We start from the raw sequence: 10,931 nt of genomic DNA, 5'->3' as shown, positions 1-10,931 counted from the left end.
TTTGAGAACTTTCCAAATTTTCATGCTATGGTGGAAAGGGAGACAGTCAAACTGCAGAAGTGTCTCAAATCATAAAATGGGGGAGTACACCTCGAATGTTTTCAAAAGCTATTGTGTCAAGCATAACATAAGCCATGAGAAGATAGTATTATCTTATAACCCTCAACATAATGGTGTAGTAGAGAGAATGAATTGCACCATTATGGAGAAGTTAAGAACATGCTATCTGGTTTCAAGTTACTAAAGCCATATTGGAGTGAAGCAGTCCTTCCAACATGCTACCTAATAAATAACTCCCCTTCATTTCCTCCGGAAGGCGAAATCCCAAAAAGAGTTTGGATTGGAAAAGATATCTCTTATTCACACGTGAGGGTGTTCTCGGGTGAAAAGCATTAATATATGTACCCAACGAAAAAAGATCCAAGATGGATGAGAAAGCACTCTTATGCATCTTCTTAAGGTACTCAAATGAAAAGTTTGGCTACATTCTATGGGATCTTGAGAACATGAAGGTGATTAGCAACATGGATGTGAGCTTTCAACAAGTCTTTACTATTAAAGACTTGAAAAAGTCTGAAAAGCCACGAGGTCATAGTTCCTTCTACTATGGTACATAAAGATAAGGGGGAAGTGCGACAAGAGGATGAACCCCAAGAGTTTGACTTGTCAGTTCCAAGTGGTGTGGAAAGAGGGGAGGAACCTGTTCAAGAAGTGCCACCTACAGTTGAATTGAGAAGGTCATTTAGGGGACATAAAACCTTTACAAGAAACCTTGGATTAGAGTATATCCCATACACTGAAGGGAGTGAACCAGAAAGCTACCAAGAAGTTCAACCAAATTAATATAAAGAGGAGTGGATTAATATTATACAAAAGAATATGGAATCCTTGCATAAGAACCACAACTATGCCCTGGTAAAGTTGCCTAAAGGCAAGAGGACATTGAAAAACAAGTGTGTTTTCAGGCTGAAGACTGAAGAAAATAGCTCATAACCCAGGCACAAAGTCAGGTTGTTTGTAAAAGGTTTTGGGCAGAAAAGGGTATCAACTTTGATGAAATATTTTCTCTCGTAATGAAAATGTCATCAATTCACATGTTCTTAGGCTTGTCTACATGCTTGAATCTAAAGATAGAGCAGTTAGATATGAAGACTACTTTTCCCCATGGTGTTTTAGAAAAATAAGTATATTTGGAGCAGCCAGATGGATTTAAGGAAAAAAGGAAGGAGCACATAGTTCACAAGCTGAAGAAGAGCCTATATGGATTGAAATAGGCCCCAGGCTATGATACAAGAAGTTCAGTTCCTTCATATGGAATCATGGGTACAAGAGAACAACCTCATAATATTGTGCGTTTGTAAAGAAGTTCTCTAACGGTGATTTTATGATCCTTTTATTGTATGTTAATAACACATTGATTGTCAGCCAAAACATCAGTAAAAATTGACAAGTTGAAGGAACAGACAAGTAATGTCTTTGCTATGAAGGACTTAGGACCTGCTCAACAAATCTTGCGATTAAAGATCTCTAGTGATTGGAAGGCTGAAAAGCTATGGTTGTCACAAGAAAGGTACATTGTGAAAGTGCTCAAAAGATTCAATATGAATAAGGAAAAACATGACGGTTCCCCACTTGAAAGGCACTTCAAGCCGAGTGCCAAGCAGAGCCCTTCAAATAAGAATGAGAAGGAAGATATACAAAAAGTTCCCTATGCGTCGGCTAGAAGTTTAATGTACATCATGGTGTTCATGAGGCTATATATCGCACATGTAGTTGGCATAGTAAGTGGATTTATGGCTAATCTGGGCAAGAAACATCGGGCAGCAATCAAGTGGATATTCAGATATCTTAGAAGTACATCCAAAATATGTTTGAGCTTTGGAAGATGTAAACTTATATTACAAGGGTACATAAATGCAAACATGGCTGGAGACATAGACTAGGAAGTCAATCTAAATATACTTATTTACTTTTGCAGGTGGAGTTGTTCATGGGAGTCCAAGTTGCACAAGTGTATGGCTTTGTTGACCACAGAGGCATAGTACATTGCAGCCCAGAAGCTACAAGGTGATGATATGGATATGAGATTCCTCCAAGGACTGGGCTTGAAACATGACATATATATTGTCCACTATGATAGCCAAAGCACTATTCACTTGAATAAGAATGTGAGCTTCTATTCCAAGATAAATCATGTTGATGTCCGTTAACATTGAATTTGAGATGTCTTGGAAAAGAAGTTATTGCAACTAGAAAAGATCAATACTGATAAGAATATGTCAAATATGTTGACAAAAAGACCTTGTCTAGAGACAAACAGGAGCTATGCAAAAGCATGACTGGTATAGATGCCATCTGAGCACCATGTTAATCTGTAAAGGAAAACCTCTTCTATGGGACAGGTGGAGGAGATTGTTGGGAGTCCATCCCATGTGGGAGGATCTCCATTTCCTATGTCCAGTTTGGAAACTCAAATCCAATGAGTCGTTGTCCAATTAAAAGGGGCAGTTTTGGAAACTCAAATCCAATGACTTGTTGCCCAATTAAAAGGGGCAGCCTTTCTCTAAGTGGACGTAGCTTGAAAAAAATAAACGACATAAATTTGGTGTCATTGTTTATTTGCTTTTTGCAAGATATTTTTCACTCAGACATGCAATACGAATCTTATTTATTTTATCCCATAAATATGGGTTTCCTTCTACATCCATAATTTTGCAAAAGGGCTCAAACGGGGAAGCTCAACATTAAACTCAAGTTTTCTACATGCTATGGGGACGTAAGAAGGCCATACTCTATCAACCCATTATTCTTGTTCTTTTGAATCATCCACGAGGGAGCTTCTAAATCCAAAAACAATGGTTTTTAGTTGAACATCTTTATTAACCAGTAACTAATATCAACAGCTCTACTACTTTTTGGGTTTTCATATGGGCTTGAGACTTCTTTGCTCAAAGAACATTTTCATCAACTACGCCATTAAGTCTGCCTCCTATCTGACCTCTTAACTCCTGTCTTGTTATGCAAGGTGTTCTTGGTTTCCTTTTACATTCTTGTTTCACATCATAATTCACTGGTTTTTTCATCTTCTCCATTGGCATTTCATGTTATGAAACTTGGGTGGGGTGGATCATTCACCCAACAAATCCACGTCGACTATTATAATGACAATCTGGATTTGTTCGAATCAGTGATCCATAAAATATAAAATAAACCAATAAAATTAAAATTAAAATAAGAGTTTATGGGATGGGGTTTTTGGCAAACCTACAAGAACATTGATCATTATTATCATAATCATCATCCGAGCATTATCCCAACTATTTTCTTCTCTATCAAGGGTTATACCTCAGTTCAACCATAAGTCACCACATGCCTTCGGACTACTTCCATCTATATTTTTTAAGCCTTTCTCTTTTTTTTTTAAAGCCTTCTACTTGAACTAAATCACCCATCTTAACATGTATTATTCTAAATTGACACTACATATAGATAGGCTACTTAAGTTTGCTTTTACTCATTTTATCGCATATCAAAACTATCTTTAAATTCTCTCAAATATATTTATTTTGAATTCTGACATTCATTGTATTTCCATTCGTCCATCTCAACAACCATATCAGAGCCTCACACTTTCTATAAATATATCGTATCTTGACTGCCAAAACATCCCATCTCAAAATATGGCTAGTCTTATAATAGCCTCATAGAACAAAAGTACTTTTGGACGCGAATGGTTAGGGTTGCCATTCGAGGTACAAAGTATACAATATACAGAGACCACCGAGTAGTGGGTTTGAATGACAGAGAGATGTGGGAGGAAACCCACGAAGATCAAGAGGGTGGAGGACTTGCAGCAACTCCGCTGCATAAAAGCACCCATCGGTTGACTGAAATTCGCGCTCCATTCTCCCTGCCATCGCAACCATTAGAAGCTCAGAAGCCATTTAAAAAAAGCGTCATCTTCACATCAGCAAATTGGGCTCCATTTTTGGGCCATTTTTTGCAGAGGCGAAGCTTGCTTTCAACTTTTCTCTCCTTCAGTCTTGCATCACCTGGAATGACAGAGAACTCGATTTTTTGGCCCATTTACTGTATTTCAAGTAGATGCAATGAATAAAATGTCAGGGTTACGGTCTTGATGATGTTTTTGGAGGGTTGTCATAGAATCAAATGCGTGAGTAAATAGTGAAAAAGATCCAGGCTTTTCGGTGTTTGTTTGGGCATTCTGTAGATCTGTTGGAGGGTTTACTCATTGTTTGGGTATCAATATATTTAGTTCATGTGGCCTCTCTTTCTCTCTACCATAGACCCCGATTCCAAGGCCCGATTCCGAAGCCCCATAACCCTTTGACACTGAAACCCTAGTCTCATCTTTCCGGGATGCTTTCTCAGACACTGATTCAGAAATACTAGACGCCTTCCCCCTAAACCCATTGTTACAGTTGGCATTCTTGTTGAATTTTTGTTTACTCTGCGTCTTAGCAATGCACTACTCCTAATCTCTGTCGTAGTTGGCATTTTTTCTCTCTCTTTGACCACTGAAACCTTGAAACCCTCGTGCCACTGTAACCTTTGAAACCCCAGAAACCCTGAAACCCTCACGCCATTGAAACCTCTGAAACCCTAGACACCCTTGAAACCCTTTCGCTCTCTGAAGCCCCTCTTCTCTCTGAAATCCTCACGCCATTGAAACCCATGTTGCCCTCTCTTAGAGACCCTGGCTCTCGCGTTTTGAGAGAAAGATTGAAAAAATAAAAATAAAACTTAAAAAAGGATAAAAGAAAAGAGAAGCAAGAGTGAGACGGCCAATCAATTAGGAAAAGTTTTTGGCTTGATTTCTTCACAAAGTAAAAGCGAGTAATACAGTAGTAGTAGCTACGAAGTGATGGTGTGGTGACAACAGCAATTGGGTGATAGAATGATGAAGAGTTGAGAAAGACGAATTCTAAGAAGAAGATGGAGAAAGGCGGTGTTTTTTATATTGGGGCTGTATGTTCTCTTTCGAGTTCTCATCTCCATAGGAACCCCACTATTTTGGTTTGAGATGATAACATTAAAGAACGAGAAACGAGAATTCAATTAGCAGTGATCGTGACTTTCAAGGAGAGATTTTTTGAAGTACAGATGTTTCAAGAATGGGTTGATAAAACTTGGATTAAGACCCCGAGGTTGTGTCGCTCGATCCCAGGAGGTAAATTTTTTTTTTTTCTGGGTTTTTGTGATGAAGCTACTAAAGTAATTAATCAGATATTTTGGCGCTTCTGGGGGGCTGATTTGGTTGCAAAAAGATGGGTCCTTGCTTTAGAAGCCTCCCTGATCAAACCAAAATCGTCCTGGTTTGCGGTTTCTAGTCTTCCAATAATTGCTTGGTCCTTTAAAATTTTTAAAGAGGTAGCAAATCCATGTAGTCGGCTGATCAAGATTGATTGGAATTTAACCAGCTGTCATACCATTGTTTTTTTGGTTGAAACTAAAAGTATAAATCATCCTAAAGAGGGTATCTTAAAGTTGGGAGGCTTTGATTTTAAACTTATATTTAAAGAGATTCGAATTCAGAAGGGAGGTTTCATTGAAGTCACTTCTGAAGATGTGAATCATGGCTTGAATAGTGAGCAAAATGCTAGTAAGGATGATGGTTCATAAAAGCCATTATTGTCGGTCTCAAGGTACAACAATGGAGTTTCAAAAATTGACAACCGATCATCGTCGAAAGTTTCATAGGAGGACAAATTCAGACCATTCTTTACGCTGCCACATCATCTCTTAAAGGGAAACGTATCATTAAAAAATGGGTTGTTAAATTTGATGGAAACATTCCAAAAAAATCTGCTATGGAAATTCCATGCCAAAAATCATTTGTTTTGAAAAGTAATGATATTACCTACTATAACCGGTTCGAAGCTTTTGGAAAGTTTCCTTTTGGATGTTCGGACGAGTGGCCAATTAATTCCTTCCCACAAACTTCCATCAAAGATAAGAAATCCTGTAGCTTCCAAAAGAAGCTCGCATCTTACAAGTAACCCAAAAGAACACCATTGTTGAGTTTCAAACTGGCTTTTTCTCTGATGCTAGTTAAGAGAGGAAATCTGAAGAAAGATGCAGTAGAGAAGTTTATTTGGGAGGATTGCTTCCAAGCAGTTAAAGACGCATAAAAAGGGGAGTAACAGAGGCCTCAAAGAGAACTTAACAATTTGGTATACAATATTAATTATGACCACAGTAAGGTAAGTGTTTGTCCTCGTGCACATTCTGAACTTTCGCTGCCTATGTTTACTGGTCATTCAAGGGTCACCAAACAGAGAGATGGTTGCCAGTCTTTATGAAAGTGTTATGTTGGAATGTCAAGGGCCTCAACAGCGCTCAATGCAAGAGAGATGCTCTTTCTTTTCACAGAAAGGAAATGTTTGATCTCTTGCTTCTCCAAGAAACCAAATTGGAGGCCCCGACTCTTCGTACTGCTAGATTGGTTTGGGGAAATAGCTCCCTAGATTTTTTGGGAGTAGATGCTTCTGGTTCTTCTGGAGGTAATTGGGTCCTTTCGGATCCTTAAGTTTTGAATGCTTCACAAAACTTTCTATCAAGTAGACACATTTCCATTATTTTTAAGGGGCCAGATAATTTTTCTTAGTGTTTATTGGTGGTATATGGAACTAACAGAGCTGTTGTAATGACCCAGATTTTTTTAAAAAAAAAACTAGAAAAAAAAAAAAAAATAATAATAATAGTAATAATTCTAAAAGATATCAATAATATATTGATAATTTTATATTATTACTATAAGTATTGATTAACAATAAATAATGTGATATTATTGTTAAATAAGTTAATCCTAAAAAATGGTCGCACCCTTGTTAATATATCATTGCATAATAATTGAGGGTTTATCTTTATAAAATGGACATTCGATCCACCATTTTTTTCTCTTACTTTTACCTCTCGTGGCGTGACATCTAAGCAAGCCCATTTCATTTAAATTTGACACTTCCTTTATGAGATGTTAGGTGTACTCGCTCTCTAAAACTATCTCTCTCTCTAAAGCAAATTCTTAAGTTCTCTACCCACTGCTCCATTAGAGCTCACTGTGGAAGCTTGAGGAGACGGTGTAAGGAGTTGCGAGCACTGTCTCTGATCAGGTAGGTGGATTTAGAAGCTATGTATTATTCATTTTATTTAAGCATGAGGTGTAGAAGAGTAGAATGTAGGAACATGTGTATGGATGCGCAAGAGTGAGCCTAAAATCTTGGAAATTAAGTGTTAGAATCTATGCTTGGTTAGCCTATATTAATTGTGAAAATGTTTATAAAATCCTCCTGTGAATTCAGTTAAATTGAAAAAGGTTTTGACTGAATATTAGACTTTAGCTTGAAAGACTTTATTTATGCTTTAGTGGGTAGTGAAATTGGGGAATGAATTGAGAAATGAAATTTTCAGGAATTGTGGGTGTTTTTGTATCGAATTGTTCAGTGACCAAATAGTGGTCAAATGGACCCAAATTGGTCTTGAATGAAAGATATGTTTGTCTAATATAATTTTACTTGTTGTAATATCTTGCAATTATTCATATTTTAGGATTTAGAGTCCATAATGTGTGAATATGTCACTTTTGACAAACAATAAAAATTCCAGCCACTGTCACCTTATTTTTACCGAACGTTTGGCCAACTAATAAGTGTCCAAATACCTCCAAATCACCGCCATTTGAACCGTATATGTATTTACTATAAAATTCATGTAAAACCATGTTCAAATTCTTCATGAATGAGAAGCTATACTCTCAATTATGTAAATAGGTCACTGCAGACAGTTTTAATAAATTGCAGAATTGATGTTCCTGTGGTCATGCATTTTAGACGACCAAATGATGCCCGTTTTCTTCCAAACCATAGTCATTTTAAAGAGTTATGAGTAAGCTTGAAATCATATGTTGAGCACTTTACGAAATTCTTCTTAATTTGAGAGTTACATGATTAAATGCGAAGACGAGTCACTGTCGGTAGCTATTTCGGAAACTTAGAAATTTTTCTTCCAAATCACCGTCATTTGGGAGGCTTATGGGAACACTCAAAATTGCATGTAAATACGTTCGTGAAAGAACCCTAGATTGAAAGCTACGCCCATTTATGGGGATTAGGTCACTATTGACAGAACTTTCCATAAATTGTCCATGCTCAAGTATGAATGCTATTTAGTGAATGTTATATGATATTCAATTAATGAATACGAATGCTATGCAGTGAATGAAATGCAATTTAGTAAATGTTATGTGATATTCAATTGGAGAATGTGAATGCTATACAGTAAACACCATGAAAGGGATGTGAATGCTATTTAGTGAATGTTATGTGATATCTAAATAGTGAATGTGCATACTATGCAGCGAGTATCATGACATGAGTATGAATGTTAATTATTGAGTGCCATGTAATATTCATTTGCTAACGTGCCATCTAATGAATGTTATACAATGAAATATGTTGGAAATGTGAAAGGCCTAAGTGCCAAAGAATGAATGCTACGTGAATAGTGTTATGAAGGAATGCTCCAAGCATGACCCTCTTTTGTAATTGATAGTAGTGAAGTGAGTGAGTGACGCCACGCATGGGTTATCTGTGGTGGTGTGATGTGACTTGATAAGAGAGTATGGCCAGCAATATTTGTTAAATCCTTGTACGATAGGAGGGGAATTAGGTAGAAAGTGTAATGGATGGGTCGCTCCCCCCCGCCTCCGAAATTTAGCGTATTATAAAAAGTAAATAATAAATCATGATTTGTAAGGAAAGTGTTTATCAAAGCCCCAAAGCACAATGGGGACTGTGTGTGTGAGGGCATTATCGAGTTTGACACTCATTGTCATTGCCCTCTCTCCCGAGTGATGGTAGAAGTCCTAAACAATAGGATTTGGCGTAGCCTGATGAATAGTGCATCTATTTTGGGAATAGGTGAATCTAAGGTGTGAGTGGTTAATGATTGGATGTGTGAATGTGAATGATGATAGTTATATTAATTATATGATAGCCATGATGTTCAATATGCCATCCGTGATGATTATATTGATAAGATTGCTAAATTGAATACTTTTTTCACTATGAATGCTTATAGTCAAAAGAATTTTTCATGATTCCTGAATGGATATATTATTGATACATAGCAACTAGATCCTCATACTGGGCTTTATAGCTCATTCCACTTTTTCCATGCCTGTAGAGTAGAAGCTGCAGATCAAGAACAATCGGTAGGGTGATCGATCTGGTTGACGAAGGCTTCTACCTGCCGAGGAGGTCTTTTGCTTGTAGGTGTCTAGCGGCCGTGGGCCATGTTTTTGTCTATATTGAAGTTAGACGTTGTGTACCCAGGCCTTCGGTGCCTTGACCAATTATATTACTCAAAGTTGTTTATGTTGTAATATAAGTCTCACTTTTATTTTACCTAGATCTTGTGCATTTTTGTAAAGGGTTTCTTTAATTTCTTGGTTTGCTTGAGTTACCACTTTGGCAAAGCAACGCGCCACTCTTTTCTGAGTAGTGTTCGCTACCTCTGAATCATGAACTCGTACCCTGCCACCCTCCGATGAGAACGGTAGGGGCCAAGGAGTGGGGTCGCAACAGTTATGGTATCAGAGCAGCCAATATAGGATCCTTAACTTAGAGAGTTGTAGAACTGTCTCTTGAATTGTTTTGGCGAGGTTGGTGACTGGGTGCTCCTGTTTTAGGTGGGAGATGCTGAGGACTCAGGCAAATAATGCAAGCTCTAGCAATGAGAATGCCGAGGCCCTCGGTGAATTTTTCAAGATTTTTTGGGCCATGACCAACATGTTGAAGGAGAATATGACGGCTCCGACTGCCTTTGGCCCAAGACTTTATGATAGTAGTTTTGTTGAGAAGTTCAAGAAGTTAGGGTCACCCACCTTTGCACAACTTGGTGGAGTAGAGAAAGCCGAGAGATGGCTGATGCAAGTTGAGAAAATCTTTAGAGTCATGCAATGCACTAAGGAACAAAAGGTTAGACTGGGAACCTTCATATCAGAAGGAGATGTTGAGCATTGGTGGGGCTCAGGGAAGCAATCATGGGAAGGGTCAGGGACAGAAGTAAACTGAGAGAATTTTCTAGAGGCCTTTAATGAGAAGTACTTCCCTGATTCTGTAAAGGAGAGGAAAGAAGTAGAGTTTATAGAATTGAAACAAGGGAAGTTAACTATGGAGCATGATGCGGCTAAGTTTTCAGAGTTGTCTCGATATGCGTCGCATGTTATCAATACGGAGGCTCGAAAAGTAATAAGTTTGAGATGGGCCTTAGGCCGGATATTCGAGGAAGAATATTGGTGGTCAATTTTAAGACTTTTTCCACACTGGTGGATATGGTCAGGAAAATAGAGAGAGATTGTGATGAATACCAGCTGAGGAAAGAGCAGCACAAGACAAGGCCCCCGCTTTCGAGTGATTTCCAAAAGAGAGGAGATCAGAGACATGACAAAGCCCCGAGGACATTTCAGGGCGATATTAGACAGAACCAGCCAGTGCCATGTGGTTCTTGTGGAAAGCTCGATCACGCGGCTCCCGAGTGCTGGCTAAGAACGAAGCCATGTTTTAAATGTGGCATACTGGGCCACTTGATCAGAAATTTCCCCGTGTTGGGAGCCTAAGCCAAGGACCCAAGGCTGCGTGTTTGCACTTGTAGATCAGGAGGCAAGGGGATCCACCCCAGAGAACCAAAGTAAGCCCTTTGATTGTTATATGAGATGACCATGATTGCTTTTCTGTTCCGTTATAACATCATTTTGATAGTGTGATGTGATGTGGTATGATATGTGATATGAGGAGATATGAGATGATAAGTGATATGTGTTTGACTGCACTGTCATATTGTGATGTGTGTTTGATTGGCGTGCTTTAGGTGTATTGCGCTGTCATACTATGATATGAGATTTGATTGGT

General features: G+C 38.3%; 1 long non-coding RNA gene across 1 annotated transcript; it reads left to right on the top strand.

Annotated features, from left to right (window-relative positions):
* Nucleotides 1-3,537: 3,537 nt before the first annotated feature.
* On the top strand, nucleotides 3,538-9,429 carry LOC148781615 (uncharacterized). The gene is made up of 2 exons (XR_016057579.1): nucleotides 3,538-5,191; nucleotides 9,205-9,429. It is a non-coding gene; the product is annotated as an uncharacterized LOC148781615 (long non-coding RNA).
* The last annotated feature ends 1,502 nt before the right edge of the window (nucleotides 9,430-10,931 follow it).

Source organism: Amborella trichopoda, chromosome 6 (assembly GCF_054954075.1).
Source record: "Amborella trichopoda isolate Santa Cruz 75 chromosome 6, AtrichopodaSantaCruz75HAP2 v2.0, whole genome shotgun sequence".
Taxonomy (NCBI): domain Eukaryota; kingdom Viridiplantae; phylum Streptophyta; class Magnoliopsida; order Amborellales; family Amborellaceae; genus Amborella; species Amborella trichopoda.
Note: the sequence above shows the minus strand (reverse complement) of the source record. Positions and strands in the feature narration are given on the sequence as shown.